Source organism: Poecilia reticulata, linkage group LG8 (genome assembly GCF_000633615.1).
Source record: "Poecilia reticulata strain Guanapo linkage group LG8, Guppy_female_1.0+MT, whole genome shotgun sequence".
NCBI lineage: Eukaryota > Metazoa > Chordata > Actinopteri > Cyprinodontiformes > Poeciliidae > Poecilia > Poecilia reticulata.
In genome coordinates, this window is record NC_024338.1 from 15,963,729 (window position 1) to 15,979,575 (window position 15,847).

Here is a 15,847-nt window from a genome sequence, read left to right on the forward strand (position 1 = left end):
TTTTTTTGCCAGTATTTATTTATCTAAGATTCAGCATAAAAATGTTTTGTGCCAACATCAAACTGAGGCGCTCTGGCCAATAGAGTGAGTGGCAGGCAGCTATGCAAAATCCAACAAAGTGAGTTCCTGGGCGAGTCAGATTCTGTAGATAATTTGAGTTGGGACCATTTTAGTTTTATTACTTCTTCCTCTTCAGTGATCCGCGGTGATTGTTAAAAGAAAGAAAAATCCCACAGCAACGACTCACACTCGCTGCCTGTAGCTCCATCAGACTTCAAAGTGCATTACCAGTCGCACTGAAACTCTTTAATGAATCAACACTGGCAAGACTCATCAATATGAAGGGACTGAATAATKCCTTTAGTGCAGGCGCTTAGCTTGYTACCGTATTCATTCTTTCAGTGCTGATTGAGGRAACGGGGGGAGTGTATAGCTTATACAGCTGCGGTGCTCATTCATGGCATCAACCTAATTGAAGTCTTTGTAATATCTCAATTTGATTAATTATTCATAGAGATATTGACACCGTTCTAATGATGTGGTGAAACTTACATAACGCTGGAACAATCCTGCATGAAATGCTTCGTGAAATAATTTCCCACTTAATGCACATTGTAAATGGAACCATGAAATGCAACACCGGCTCCTGAGCACGTCTCTCACAGACAACAATACCTGTGCATGTACGTATCTCGGGTTGCTTTCTACTCTTTCTATTATAGATGATCTTCGTTCAATTTTCCCTTTTTAATTATTCATATGATTTAAAGGAGCAAATTACACTAATCGTCCCTCATCTAGCAGTAAAAGTCAAGAGGCCAGGATGGGCCTCTGYTGTATTTATTTATTTATTTTTTGGTTTGGAGTTTGGTGGGAGTAATTTTGCATATTTTGCCTGAATTCTTAAAATAAAAAGCAAAAGCAGACCTTTTTCGACCAAGGGTTTGCTGACTCATGACAATTCATCCTCACAGCCAGTGACATTGGTGTCTTAGCTGCAGAGTAAAGGCGGCGCTTTGCACTGTGATTTATTGAGTGGGCCCGCTGCAGCGGGAAGCTGGGAGAATAAAGTGCTCTCACCTGGAAAGTAAGGCTGACTGTGGTCTGAAGAGTTTTTTTTTTTTTTCCCTTAGGTTTAACTGCTCATATTACTGTAAAAAGAGCCAATGAGGTCTGGATGATTCCATATTCATGAGTGAATTAATGAACAGTTGCAAGAATTGTGTCTTCGGAGGCAATTTACTTCTTAACATTTATCAGCGTTGAATATATGAATGAGTGAAGAACTAGAAAAATAGCAGAGCTGACGGCTTGTTCTCAACAGTGAACACAATCGGTTGGGAATGTGTTCTTTTTTGGTTAAATATGCTTAGCTAAAAAGCACCAGATATGTAAACTGCTGGCCAAAAGGTGCTTCCTGTAACTCGTTCTTGCAGGTTTCTGTGTTAACATATGCGCTGTGAGGGCCCCATGGGTCTATAAGCCTCCGCCTGCTGAGCTATGTGAGTTGAGCTGGGTGGGATACCTTCTGCAATTTTTCATGTCAGATCATGTCCACAATATGCATCACCTTGGCAGGATATGTTCAGTGTGTCCTCCTTTTTATTTCTTACTTCAAGCAATAYGGCAAATGGCTCACGCTGGGCTGGCTGATGCGTAATAATAAAGTTAAATATGAGGACTTTCTCACACTTTGACAGCCTATAACCTCGGCAAACAGCTCTAAGGTGCTAACTGAGGATATTCACACTCTGCTAAGTTTYCCGTGATCCCCTCAATTAAAATTGAGCTTCTTTTTTTTTTTACAGAAGGCTTACACCTTTTGACCTTAAGATTGCAGAGAAAAGCCTGCCATAAAGCTGTCCACACAACCTGGGTGGCATTCTCACCAAATTGACACAAATACATCAGTTTGAGTAGCACAATAGTGACTGTCGTAGATATTCTGTATGAAAAATAGGAACTAAAATGTATCTTTTAGGAGTAAGCTAAGGTTAGCCATTTACAGAAGTGATTTGATTCTGAAAATGCTTTTATTAGTGCTTGGTATTATGAAGAGTTTTTATGAAAACAAATATGTGAATWAAAAAAAAAAAGACACATTAAAAGGGAGAGCCCAGTCTTTTTCAAATGCTGAACATGCCCTCAACTTTTTTTTCCCTGTCTCCAGTGTAATTTCTTGAAAACCTGTGGTTATTGTGGAATCCATATAAGGTGGTAGTCAAAAAATTAATTCAAAGATTGCTCGACATGTCAGCAATCTTTGTGGTTTCTGGTCTCTTGTTAACCGTGGACCCCCAAAATTACTTGAATTCTCACAAGGCACAAGTTTCCGTAAGCTCATGAATTCAAATGAATGCTTTCATACTTTACATTTTAGGCAAACACAGTTGTACTTTTAAGATAACTTAATAATTTATGCAGCTTGTATCCAAGTTGGGAAAACATTTTGTACACACTGCAGCTGGTTGCAAAAAAATCAGCTCCATTTTCACTCTTTATCATCTTGTTTCCTTTTAATTTTACAAAAAAAATTTTATTTTCGACATGTAAAGTGCATATAGTGTATGCACATTTGAGCTAAATGATTTGTTGCTGAGAGGCTTTGGTGTCAGGAGCGAATTTCGGTAAACTCAATTTTAGAAATGTAGCAGTTTCCGCCTTTTTATTTTCAGTTTTTTTTATTATTTACAATTAGAACTATTGAACTATTGAAAGCTAATTCAGCTGAAAAAAATACCTTATTGAAATAACTACTTGAATGTATTAGTTCTTGAAGTACAAAGAGGAAATAATAATGTACTGTCTCTGATCATTTAACCCTTATGTTATGCAGTCAGCCTTCCTGTAGGCTAAAATACTTCCACTTTTTAAAATGCTTCCACATTCTTCCACGTTTTTTTGGAATGCAGGGAGGATCAAAAGTTAACAGAAAAACAGAAAAAAAAATTAAAACGTGTATATTTTTCTTGATTTTCTGACCAGTATTAGAAAAATAACCAAGGCAGAGTCTGCCATGTAGTCATCGTMATTTATTGTTTGTTCACAAGTAGCTGTAGAACAAGATGTGTTAATGCAGAATGCTAGGAMGGAAGACATGATTGGGGTCATTGGTGCTAAAGTGGCTTGGAGGTTAATCTGAAGATGGCCCCCGCACTTAAAATTCTGCCTAAAGCCTCACATAACTCCAGTCTGCCTCTGATGCCTCTGATTGACTTTACTTGCTTATTTGTTTAAATAAAGGGCTTTTCTAAAATTAGTAGTATGAAATAATGGTGCTGCACTAAAAAATTATTTATTTTAAGATTTGTTACACATCTTTAACAGGGTTTGTAATAAATGTGCACTGCAAAGAAAAAGGAGAGAAAAGTTTTATCTTCCTTTTATCTTCCTTGCAGCAACATTCAGCTCTTATTCTGCCAGCCTTTCTGTGTCATGGTGGAGCATGCTTAATAACATGCATTTATTATATTTAGCGATATACCACTAAATTGCTTTCTGCATATGCAAGCATTTTAGTAATTAATCCAAACACATAYATACACTAATTGACAGATAATTTTTAATTAGGGTTAGTGTATGATATCAGGTTTTTCTATTAGGCCACAAAAAAGCTGTTTTGCTTCTTTTTCTGTTGTAGTTATATATGCATARACTTCAGCACCAGACAGGAAACAAGAAATAAGCAAACAAATGGAATGCTAAACAGAAAAGAAGAACRATAAAAACGACCTTTTTARGTGTCAMATTTGAGTGTCTGATTTTGCTGTTGCTGTTCCTTCTTCCACTCCCCACTTTGTTATTCTGTTGGGGTTTTGTGTAAAGACTGAGCCACAAGTCATTTGGCACTGCTGGGTTTTGTGCTTTGATGAGCATATGAAACACTGAGTGGCAAATGCTTGGACAAGARGGAAGAAGTCTGTGGGCTGTTATTATTCTGATTTTGCTGACAYGWGGGTCTTTGTTTTTCAGCTTCATTCAGGTTTTGTAAATAAATCTGTGTGCAAWAAATCCAAWTCAGATKTTWATTCCTATCATCGMCAAATTAGCTGASAAGTAAGCGGAAGGACAGTGAAGACATATTGGCATCTTTCAAGAAGGATTCCATGATGATTTATGCCATGAATTCTCTCTAAAGTCTAATACAATCGAGATTCAACATTTTAGTTTTATTATCTAACCTCTGATGAACTAAATTACACAGTTTTAATAAAAAAGTCTGGGTATTTTTTTTTTTTTTTTACGCTTCTGGCCTAAATATTTTTATTGCAATTTTAAACTTAATTAAGTCTTTGGTTAATTGCTCACAGTTAACCACTGTGTACATCGTAGACTTGATGTGCAAGTCTCTGACTCGCATGCTGGAACTGAGGAACACGCAGTGATGCATGGATTTATCTTGAATTATTGCMGATCTACTGTGAATCCTAAGTGAATTCTACCAAAACGATACGAGCTTCATCAAGGAACAGCTTCATCTGGAAAAGGCAGTGCACAGGAGTTTCACAGCAAAATCAGTGATCCGCTGCACCAAGTTTTACCTGAGATGACTTCACCGTTTACCGTGGAGTCGTTACAAAGTGTCATAAATTCATACTTRGTCATGCTGGCACAAGAYCTTTAATAAGATSCTGCTGAATCCAGTGTTCAGAGATACTGAACATCTGTGATAAAAGCAGAACACAGTATGCGTTTGAGTCCACCAGTGCACAAAGTAGCGGGGATCCTTTCTCTTCCTGAAAGAAGCCTCTGTGCATTTGTCTGTTTTTCACATGCACACGTCTCTCACGGTTCTAGAGTGAAAGGACAAAATAATGCCCTTCCTTTTTTTTTTTTTTTGCAGATCTTACCCTGAAGACAGTCGGCAGAAAATGTTAAAGGCAAGAGCTAGACCCGCATAGAGGTTCTGATATACCGGTCACCCTTGACATTCCACCCTACTTAATCCAGATAATAACAAATAACTGCCTGTGTCACTCAGGAAATGAGTCTTTGAGTTGTGCGCAGTAACGTTTTTGTAGCCTATATGTGTGCTATAAGTCACTCTAAGCCAGACACACGGTCGCACTTTTAGTATTCATCATAGCTCATCGCTGTCCTGAATGGAAAGTAGAAACTAAGAGACAAAGATCAGCTATTAACTGAATTCCAAAACAAAACCGCCTGGGAATGTGTGTAACAATAGCTTTGCAGCTATTTTGCCCTAGGGTCCAGTCTGCTCACAGAGCACAGAATGACTTTAACAAAAACACACAAATGCACCTCTGAAATGAAGCAAACGGCAAAACGTTCTTTTAATTTGGCAAATTTTCTAAAGATTTGAACTTTTAAATGCRAAAACAATGCAAGTTGTACTACATAACTGTCAAATCCTTACATAAAACTACATATTGAAATGCTGATTAGACGTCTGTAACTCTACTGCGCTACTGCAAAGTTATGCAAATCCTCTTCCTGCTCAAAATTCTTCTGAATGTAAATGCAGGCCAAAAAACTGCTAACTTATAAATCCTTACTGATTTCCCCTCCMGCTCAAGGTTTTGCCTTTCATTTCTATGCGGCATGACGACATYGGCATTGAACGCAGCAATCACTGGATCTTGGCTTTGCATTTAATTCATAAACATTAGTTTATTCCATAAGTATCTCATTAGAATAAATTTCATAATGACTGATCTGTAGTTTGGAATCCTGTCATGTACGCTCAGTTGTATATTTTTTCTACACTTTAGTAGCAACAACATGTCCTATTTTATTTGAAACCATGACATCAACATGTTTACTCTGGACTAGACAGAATACTACCCCAGTTTAATATTGAATGACTGAACACAACACCAGTATCTTGCTTTCAAGAACCTATTAAGGAATCTGTTCTGTCTGTAAATATGTGTTCATTTYGCCGTGTACGGCATCAGCTGTTGTTAAAGGTAAAGTAAGCACACTTGTCTACTATATTCACTCATGAGCACATACATGCAYCTACATATTCAAAGGCACATTATTTGTTCATATTGCTTATATCTGGGTTCTTACAGGTAACTATGTTTTTGTATTTTCAATTAGAGAAAGAGGATGTAATGTTTCCTCGTCATTGCTTTGAGAAACAGCCACTCAAATATTAAATCAGGAATTTCCCCTGCAAAGTATTGGCAAAGCAGTATGCGAATCTAATTACTTTAGTTCAGACATTTTATGGGCAGTTGGAAAATCGCCTGAGTTTGGATTCCAATACAACCTCATTTCCTCTTTTCCTCAATTAAATCCTTGTCAGACACCAGCACAGGTTGAGTCAGCAAGTCTAACACAATGAGCCCACCTAGCAGCGCTCATGAGACGCATCCAGTCACACGGCCAGCCGCTTCACATCCGAGTGGACCTTTCAGAGAAGCACTTTTAGCCAGCCTGCAACTGCAGTAGGCTTCAAAGATTCATTGCGCTTTTGTACTCCCTCCTCCACACCATCTGTCATGCTTTTAAGGACAGCTAGGTACTTCTTGATTGACTGCTCCACTGAAGTGAATAACAGGAAACATTCTCACCAGCATAACCTCGTCATAGCTTTTGCCAAAAATCAAAAATGTGCAAATTTATTACAAATTTCACAAGTGGTAGTGATTCATGCAACTGCCACATTTGGCTCGTAGTACTGATTGAGTTTTTTTGATAGTTCTGTACAGACACTTATAAAAATATAGCGGTAACACTTTATTTGAGGGGATGTGCATAAGATTGACTTGACACTGTCAAACATGACATAATACCTGTCATCAAGATGAGGGAGGGAGTCTTCCTAGATGTTTATGACTGTTGTCATGAAGTGGAATTTGTTAAATAATGACACTTTTAATCCAAAGTGGCACCAAAAGTTGCATTAAAGTTGATTTAAAGTGTCAACTTTGCATTTTTCAGTAAATAAAGACACTTTCAATGCAAAATTCCATTAAAACTTGCATTAAATGTCCAATAAAGGTGTCAAATTTGTATTAAATATGTCATTATTTACCAAATGACACGTCATGACGACAGTAGTAAGCATTAATAAAGACTCCTTCATGTTCATGTTTCAGACTTATGCACACCCCTTCAAATAAAGTGTTGCCAATATAGTTTCCATTTGAGTGGTACAATACTTCCAATTAATGTAATGTGGCATAGTGAGGGATTTTGTGACAGCTTGCTCTATTTTGTCACTTTAATAACTTTTAATGTATTTTTAGGGCATCTTTATGCTATAGACCGAAACAAAGTAGTTCTGAGTTAATAAGTTACAGGATAGTTGTCTGAGTTATCAGCATGTCTCCCAAAGCATTATACCAATGGAAGCCATTTTAAGTATTAAAAACTAAAAATTGATCGCTACTTTTCAAGGACGGCAAATACTGATAATAAAGAAGAAATCAAGACCTGTTTATCTACAACAGATTCACCTCGTAGGAAAAAGGGATTCTGAAAGTTTGCTTTTTACTATGAATGTCTCTTTCCAGGAATTACTTGCTATATCCTCTAAATTGTCTGAGAATATTAATTCTCAGAAAATGAATATTAATTGTTCTGAAGTCCAAACTGACTTCAGCAAAACTGAAGTCAGATTGGAAAGTCCTCTTTCGTTGAAGGCAGGTTTGAGTCATTAGGGAGAATAGGTGTCATCCTAACATAATGTTTGATCTGAGGTTACATCAGAACGTAAAGGTCGGTAGGAAAGTCCATGATTAATATTGATGTATGATGAAAGAGAAAGAAGACAGAAAAAAGAGGTGCAACTAGTATAATAATCATTCAACATTTTTCTTATGTGTCAAATCTATTAATAGGCTAATCTATACAGAAACTTTGGCTTTCCCATTGATTGCACCTTGGAGAAAAACACACTAATTAAAGAAATGTTTGATGATTTTTTTTTTTTCTTTACAGCTTTACAAACACAACATTTATAAAGTTACTGAACAGACTGTGGAACAAAATGTGAAACAGAATGCTGGCACCAGGAACATATTATGTAATATATTCAAGTAAATCTTGGAAACTTCAGTCTCTTCATCGACTTTTGCCGTCAACATTCTTAAGTCTCACAAAATGAACAGAAAAAAAAACAAAAAAAACTTTTTTCTATGTAAACTTTGTGCATGTTTGTGCATTGCAGCATTCCTACCTTTCATAGAACAGCTGTAGATTGTCATCCTAAATTACCTCATTAAAAGTTATCATGGGACAGAATCACCTGACAGTGATTTAAATTCAGAACACCAGCATCAAGCTGTGGACCACAGCAATCTATTTTTGTCCTCATATCTACGTGCACTCCTCTGCACCTCAGCAGCTGTGCAGAATCAGTCAGATCAGTGCCAAAGCTCAACCTTTGAACGCTCCGGGTCAGCATCATGGATGTGTGCCAGACACCCTCTGCTCTTTCAGACCATATTGGGTTTGCTGCTCCTCACCACCTTGACCACTCTGAACCCTCCCCCACCACAACCACCACCACCACTCCTCCTGTACGTCTTCCTCCATCCTTGCATTTCTAATTATTTCTGAAAAGCAAAAAAAAAAAAAAAGACCTAGCAAGATAAGATAAAGATGTCTTTTGAGAGCAGTAATGTATTTTAAAGTGCATCTATTGAGTAGGTTCTAAGCAAAAGCAGATAAAAGCAGTGGTCCCTTCTTTAAAATGTAAGATTTTAAAGAAGTGGAAAGTTTACAAGTTAAAATGCAAAAAGGAATCTTCATGGTTTCTTGTACTAACATAAATAAAATGTTGAGTTTAAACTGTTCTTGAGCTCATTTTGTTCACAAATACATCTAATAAAATAATAATACGTGACTGTTTTTAAGTTCAGGGAATTTGTAGACATTATGGATGTTTTTGTATTTTAATTCTCTCACTTGTTTATTTTTGTTTTTCTATTGGTTTATTGTGCATCACATCACGCGACATGTCTAATTTAACACAGCTGGATGTGTAGCACATTAAATGTGTTTAATGTGTGTCACATTTAACGCTCTGCCAAAAGTGAATCTGCTAAAAAAAAATTAACTTTGTCTTCTTTCAATTCCATCAAATCTGTACTAAATACTGTTAATGGTTATTTGCTATTTGTTATTTCCTTTATTTAACCAGGTAAACCCCATTGAGATCCAGATCTCATTTTCAAGAGGGACCTGGGCAAATGGTGGCAATATCCTTAACCAGAAGAGTTAAGTTTAATTCAACTTGAAGCCCCATACAACCTTAGACCAGATCTGACTCCAACCGGCAGATAAGGAGTAAAAAACATTGTTTATTATTCATATTATACAGGTAACGGGATATGTATTATAGGCAAAGACATTTGATACAGAAATGGTCTATGAGGTTTAAAAGACTAATCCGAAACAGTAAAAAAAAAACATTACTAACAGCATCACCTCTATGGATGTGCAAATAGATGTTTTGCTTTTATTCAAATATCCATCAGGATATTCAAGACTGTGGAGCCAATGGAAAAAATGTAAGCACAGAAAGTCTTTATCTAGGGAGTATTCACCTGATGGCTGCCCAGAGCAGTACAACATTTCCCTATTTTCATCTACAGCACCGTGGGTAGTGTGAACCAATGAAAAAAACTGGTGCTTCCAAAATCAATAATGCTGCAGGAGAACAAGGTAGCAGTTGTGGAAACTTAACCTCTTCTGTTAAACTAATGGTGGTTTGTTGCCGTGCCCTCATGGGGATAATAAAAGGCTGTAATACAAGGGTAGATGATGCAAAAACAATTTATCACAACACAAAAATCCATTTGCTCTCATGTAATTTGCAAAAATCCTTTTCACAGTTGCCAAGAAATTCTCACTTGCCTTTCATCACCTACCAAAGCTTTCTTGCACCCTTTGGTCATAAATGTTAATGAACAGACAGTCCTTCCATGCCATTCTCTAGTGACTTAATAGTCTAGTTATTTTGTACAGGTTAGTTGCTTGCTAAGGATGTTTGGAAATTTTAAAATAAATCTACATGTGGAAAATGGATTGGTTGAATAAGACACACAGGGCACATGGGGCTTGATACGGACGAGAGTTAATGTCCAGTGTTGAATAAATTGCCTTTTTTTAATGAGCCCACATTCAGATTGGCTAAGGTATATCAAACGTCTTGGTTTCTGTTCAGAATATAATGGTTTGAGGTAAATCCCATCATTTGAGTAAAATAATCACATCATCATCCAGACAGGATTCTGTTAAGACTTGCCAGCATGAGTGGATGTTAAGAACTTAAAAACCATTAGATGTTAGTGTGTGTGAGAAACTGACATGTTTTTGGCACTGTGGAGAATTATCCGTTCTCCTTAAATTCTTGATGTATGAGGTTGAGGATGGATTCCATTTATTAATACTAAAATACAGCTGGTCCATTTCTCTTGCTACCTTTAGGACAAAATGGCACTTTGTTAGCCTCTATCTAAGCTGTGCCATAAAGAGTGCGTTTCCTAGTGTGTCACATCCTTTAACCTTAGCTTTGACGGTGTTTTCTAACATCTAATTTCCTTTAGCCTTAGCTTTGCAACTAGCTAAAAGAGATTGAGGAAAAACACAGAATTATTTATTCTCAACAGCACACCAGAGGATTTTAAGCTTGGATCTCTTACACACATTATTGGAAATGAATGAATGCTTACTCAGTTGATATTTACCATTTACATTTTTAAAGATTAATCCTTTGTGGGAATCTCAAGGCATTCCTACACCTAAAACCTTCTATAGTTCTTTCAGTGTGCTGGTCTCTCACCAGTCTTCTTACAACATGAACAGAAAATCTCAGAAGAGTCACCATCCTAATGAAATACGTAAATCACAGCAGAAGACTCCTTTCAGTGAAGAGGAGCAATGGCTCTACTCAAACGTAATCCCTGAGTGACAGAGCTTGTTACCTTTAACTCTAAAACCATGCCCAGCAACCCTAAGGGAAAAGCTTATTTCAGCTGCTTGTATGCAGGATCCTGTGCATTCAGTCAGGATCCGTTTTCATGATGATAACTGAGGGTTGGAACATTGACAAAGCGTTAAATCAGTAGCCCTGTTTGTTGGTGCACTTTCTTTTCTTCACCACAACAGAGCAGAGCCGTGTCTGCATTACTAGAGATGAGACTCCGATCTCTCCCACTTGAGACAGAGATATATCCTGTACTTGGAGGGAGTCTGTTGAGGACTTGAACTGACTCACATCTTTCACACTTGGCTGAAACCCAATTGAATCACAAGCAGAACCACATTATGGGCAAAAAGCAAAAATGAGACCTACAGGTTCTCAAAATGCATAACCAAAAGCCCGTAAAAACAGCCCTGGCACACCCCACTACCAACAAAATGCCTCATTTAATGCCGTTTTAAACCTTCTTAAACCTTTTGAATCCCAAAAGAAAACATCTCTGTGAGACAAAAAAAAAGAAGCCGTCTTACCTGCATTGTATATTTATATATTTGTTTTTTACAAAATAAATGTTTATAGAACATGTTCAAAGTATGATTTTCTAAATGTGTTTTTGGGATAAACTCTGTCCCAGTGTGCCAGGTCAGGACACACAATGAAGAGTAACCTGCTATTCCATGACGTTATTGTGTTGAGTATTTCTGCTGAAAAGTGTATGAGACTGCTCTGGTAATGCTTACAAGGATTGTCAAATTTGTCTCAAAACAAGATTGAATTTTAAGGAAAAAGATTTTTTTGTAAAAGCCTATATCTACTTATATGCTAATATCTCAACTGTTCATACCGATAATTTTTCATACTAAGATGATTATATGACAGACTTTTTCTTAACTGAAGCCCTGTAACATTCAGGAAGAATAATTACATTTCTTCCATATAATGAGCACCTTTCTGAACCGAAGTCCCTCTTGGAGAAACATTTTAACCATACCTAATTTGTGGCGATGATGATTTTCATGTATAAGTGTGAATGTGTTTGAGAGAAAATGACAGAGGAACCTGCCTCCCAAAGCCCAGTGGAGAAAAAAAAAAAAAAACATGGCAGCAGGGGCAGCTGCAGAACTGACCCTGCCAAGGACGGAGAGCTTCCCATGTCTGTTCAATGCTGTGAAATGGGTCATTGAACAGCTAAATGGTGTCATTATGATGAGTAATTAAAAGAATACAGCTGAAGACTCCCAAACTACCCTTTTCTCTTGGTTCAGCTGTGTTGTGTTGTCATGGTTCTTTGCAGAAATGCAGCTGCTATAGGCCACTTTAACTATCACCTCTTTCACTTAAATGCAAATTGGTAGCTAATTGAATTGCATTAACCATTGTCTTTCCATTTAGCAAAAAAAACCTGCAGATTCACATTGCTGATTGATGAAGGTTGGATTTTGCCCATGCTTTTCATCTGGTACAACCTGCAACACACTATGAATCAAGAGACACGAGAGCACCAAACTGTTTTGCTTGGAAGAGACCCTGTATACATACTTTGTGCGCTACGACGTGTTTTGAAGGCATTAATATCTATGTGGGAAGGAAAATTGCAACCTTAGATTGCAGCATTCTGTAGCTGGTCTGTAAACAGAAATACAACAAAAAGGATAAAAGACAGCCAAGCAATAAAGGAATTGTGTTCCATCTCCATTAAGCTTATTTCGGGAATACAAAGTCTCCATATTTCTTTTGTGCAAAGCTTTTTCGATGTCGTTACTTCAGCTTCCAATAAAAATGCATGAAAGATGTGCCAAAGTAGCCTTCCCCAGGGCAGTGTATGCATTCTTACTCGCTTTGTAGGGAAGTCATTAAGATGATGGAGAGGTAGGAGGAGGTTCCATGTTTGATTAATTAGTAAAACTAACTTTGGCAAGACCAGGAACTGAAAGAGAGGATTTCATTAGCTTACGCTTGTTAGATAAGGTTAATGAGGTGACTCCCACTGCTGAAAAAAAAACAGTACTGAATCCGTTTTTGACTCCACAAAGAGACAGAAGAAGGTTATCCTCTGAACACAGAGTTTTTGGGGAGAAATCAAAGAGATGTACTTTTCAATGGTCATTACTTGTAGAAGGAAGAGCATTTACATGCATCTTTTTCAATCTTTGTTTGCAGAAATCGGCGAGAGAAACCCGGAGAGATCTGCCCTCCTGGAGGCTGTCAGGGATGTGTTCCCTAACTGAGGAGTCCAACCCAGATTCCAGCAGTAAGTACAGTACAGGTGTTTAGCACAGATGTTTACATGACTTAATTCAGCTGAGGTTCTGCATGAGCAAACGTACCCCTAAGAGGATCACATCACTAATCCGCTGGTCAATACATATGACGAGAACAGTACAGTGCCAAAGCCAAGTCATTTAAAGGACATGTCATCCTGAGTGTAGACAGCATGAATATCCCTCTGTGGGATTTAAACTGTGGCCACATTGCAAGTTGCACAGTTTCTGCAGTTTTATCGTAAAGTTGAGCAAAATAACAATTTTTTACCTAATTTATCTTTGTTTTTCTGACAGCTTAAAAATGTACCTTTCCTCTAACAAATGGTGCATTTGCTGTGCACTTCACTCTTTAAGGACTGAATGCAAATTTATATCAGTGCTGTCTGGCTATACAAGTGAAGGGTAAGTAAATGAATATGTGAAACAGACCAGAGTGTGTAATTACTTTTGTTAATTTGTAACTAATTAGTCTATAATCAAATTAAGTTTTAAGTCAATAAAATGTTTCTAATTAGGATATTTGAGCCACAGAGAGACATGAGTCATCCAAAGCTACATGTCCAACACGCTGCCTTTTTTTATTTTTTATTTTCTCAAATCATAAATTCTATAATACCTTGTATTTGATTTATGGAATACTTTTCAGTCTCTGCGCCATGCTAAATATTGATCTTTCATAAAGGATTCAATAATTTTATAAGCAAGCTGCTTTTAGTTTTTCAATAGATTAAAGAAATCAGTTTTAGCTCTCTTTTTTTCCTTTTTGTATCTGGGCAACAAGTGAAGGCTTTCGATGGCTGGTGTAGGAACAGAGACAGGAGATGCATGTGCACTCCTAACAGTTAGTGCTAATTAAGTGGGCCTTACTAAAGAGATTTGACCCTGTGAATCACCACAGACTCATTTTCTTGCAATATATTTTCCTAACTGGTACAACCTTTCAGCTCAGCTGACTCACATGTTACTCAGGTGTCATGTAGCAAAAAGCAATAGGAGGTGCCCTTTGGATTCATTATAACATTTGTCATTTGGTCCAACAGAAATCAAGGAGAGTTTGTTTTTTTTTCCTCCAATCAATTATTCCCTTGTGTTATTAGCTTCGCCAATGACTCTGGACTGTAAAAAAGTAGGACAAGAAGCGTATTGTCATACAAATAAAAAAAGAGAATAACAAATCTTGTTAATTGGAAATGAATTGCAAAGATGCTTCGAATTTGCATGGGCACGTCTACATGTATGTCTACACGTATTGTGAGTTTTGTGTCCTAATTGTACAATCAGAGTAAAAAATTGAAACTGATTTCAAGTCATTAGTCATTGGAATGAATGTTCTTCAGTCTGAGTTACAAGCGTTTTAGCCCTATCATGCTGTACAGTCCCAGCTCCTCCATCAACCTGAATTTCTAATCGATGACACTGGAGAAGAGTTATTTGAATGGATTAACGTAAAGAGCACCATGGATTAGCCTCAGAGAAACTTGGATCCCACAGGGAGTTTGAAATTGCTCGCATAAAGTGATTATAAAACATCTGTATGGTCGGCAATTATACAGCTCGGTTCTCATCAAAGTAATGCCGGCCTTCCCGATGATTTTCTGGTGCATTTATAATACTCCAGCTTGTTAAACCTCATTTTGGCTGCTGCCCATATTGGTAAAAAAAACTAACTAGTTAAATTTCTCCTCAAGGCTGATGCAACACACCTTTTTTTCCCCTAACTGGCTCATTTATGTCTTAGATTGAAAAGGATGTTTGCTTTTCACTAATAATGGAAAAATATAAGTGTTTTAGTTCCAGATAAGCAAAAACATCTCGGAACAGGCATTTGTTTCCAATGCTGAATATTTGTTTAGTACATTACCCAGAGCTAATCTAATCAACTTGTTTTGCTGGGTGTCATCTGCTATAATGCTCTGTATTTTATTTTATTTTTTAATAATTTATCTTACTTCTTCTCTATATAAAGTTTTTGGTGAGGATCACATCTATCAAAAATGTAAACTGTATTTTACTGGCTTAGATTAAAGGCTTTGCAGTGCAATGAGGGGAAGCGTTATTAGCAAATGCCCCACAAGTTATCCCATTTTTAACAGTGCCAGACACCTTTACTGACGCCCCTGGTAAAGCTGTGTAAGAAACTTTAAAGTTAATTCAACTTTTATTGCAATGCCCTTGTCTCATGAAAAAAAATACAGAAAAACTAAAACTCTGACTTGAGTAAATTGAGGAAAAAATCCCTAGGAATGTATAATTGTTTGTAATAAAGTCAATAGCATAATTGTTGGAACTGTTTTTCGACAGTGCAATCTTGTTTAATCAAAAAGACAGAACTCAGTCTTCTAAGACATTTCACAAGGCTGCTGAATGCAGAGAGAGGAATCTTGAGCTGTTTCTCATTGCACAAACACTGGATTAGATTGTCAAGACAAAACAAATCTACTTCACAGGTTTTGCACAAGTACGGGCAAAAACTGTGGCAGCCATGAAAATACAATGATTTTATGAATAATTGTAATATTTCATTTGTAATCTTACTATAGTAGTAAATACCCAGTGACAAATTTTATTTTAATTGTGCTGTTAAGAGAAACATTGCCACTAACGTACTTAAAAGTGGCCACAAGCTCCTTTTCAACTTATTTATAATTTTTTGACACCAAAATTTGTAGTTAAAATATAT

General features: G+C 36.9%; 1 protein-coding gene across 1 annotated transcript in view; it reads left to right on the top strand.

The window, feature by feature from the left end:
* Positions 1-15,847, top strand: part of elfn1a (extracellular leucine-rich repeat and fibronectin type III domain containing 1a) — an 81,044-nt gene that overhangs the window by 43,323 nt on the left and 21,874 nt on the right. Inside the window, exon 2 of the mRNA XM_008415905.2 lies at positions 13,064-13,154. The gene's annotated coding sequence lies outside the window, so the exon portion shown is untranslated. The remainder of the gene's footprint in view (positions 1-13,063; positions 13,155-15,847) is intronic.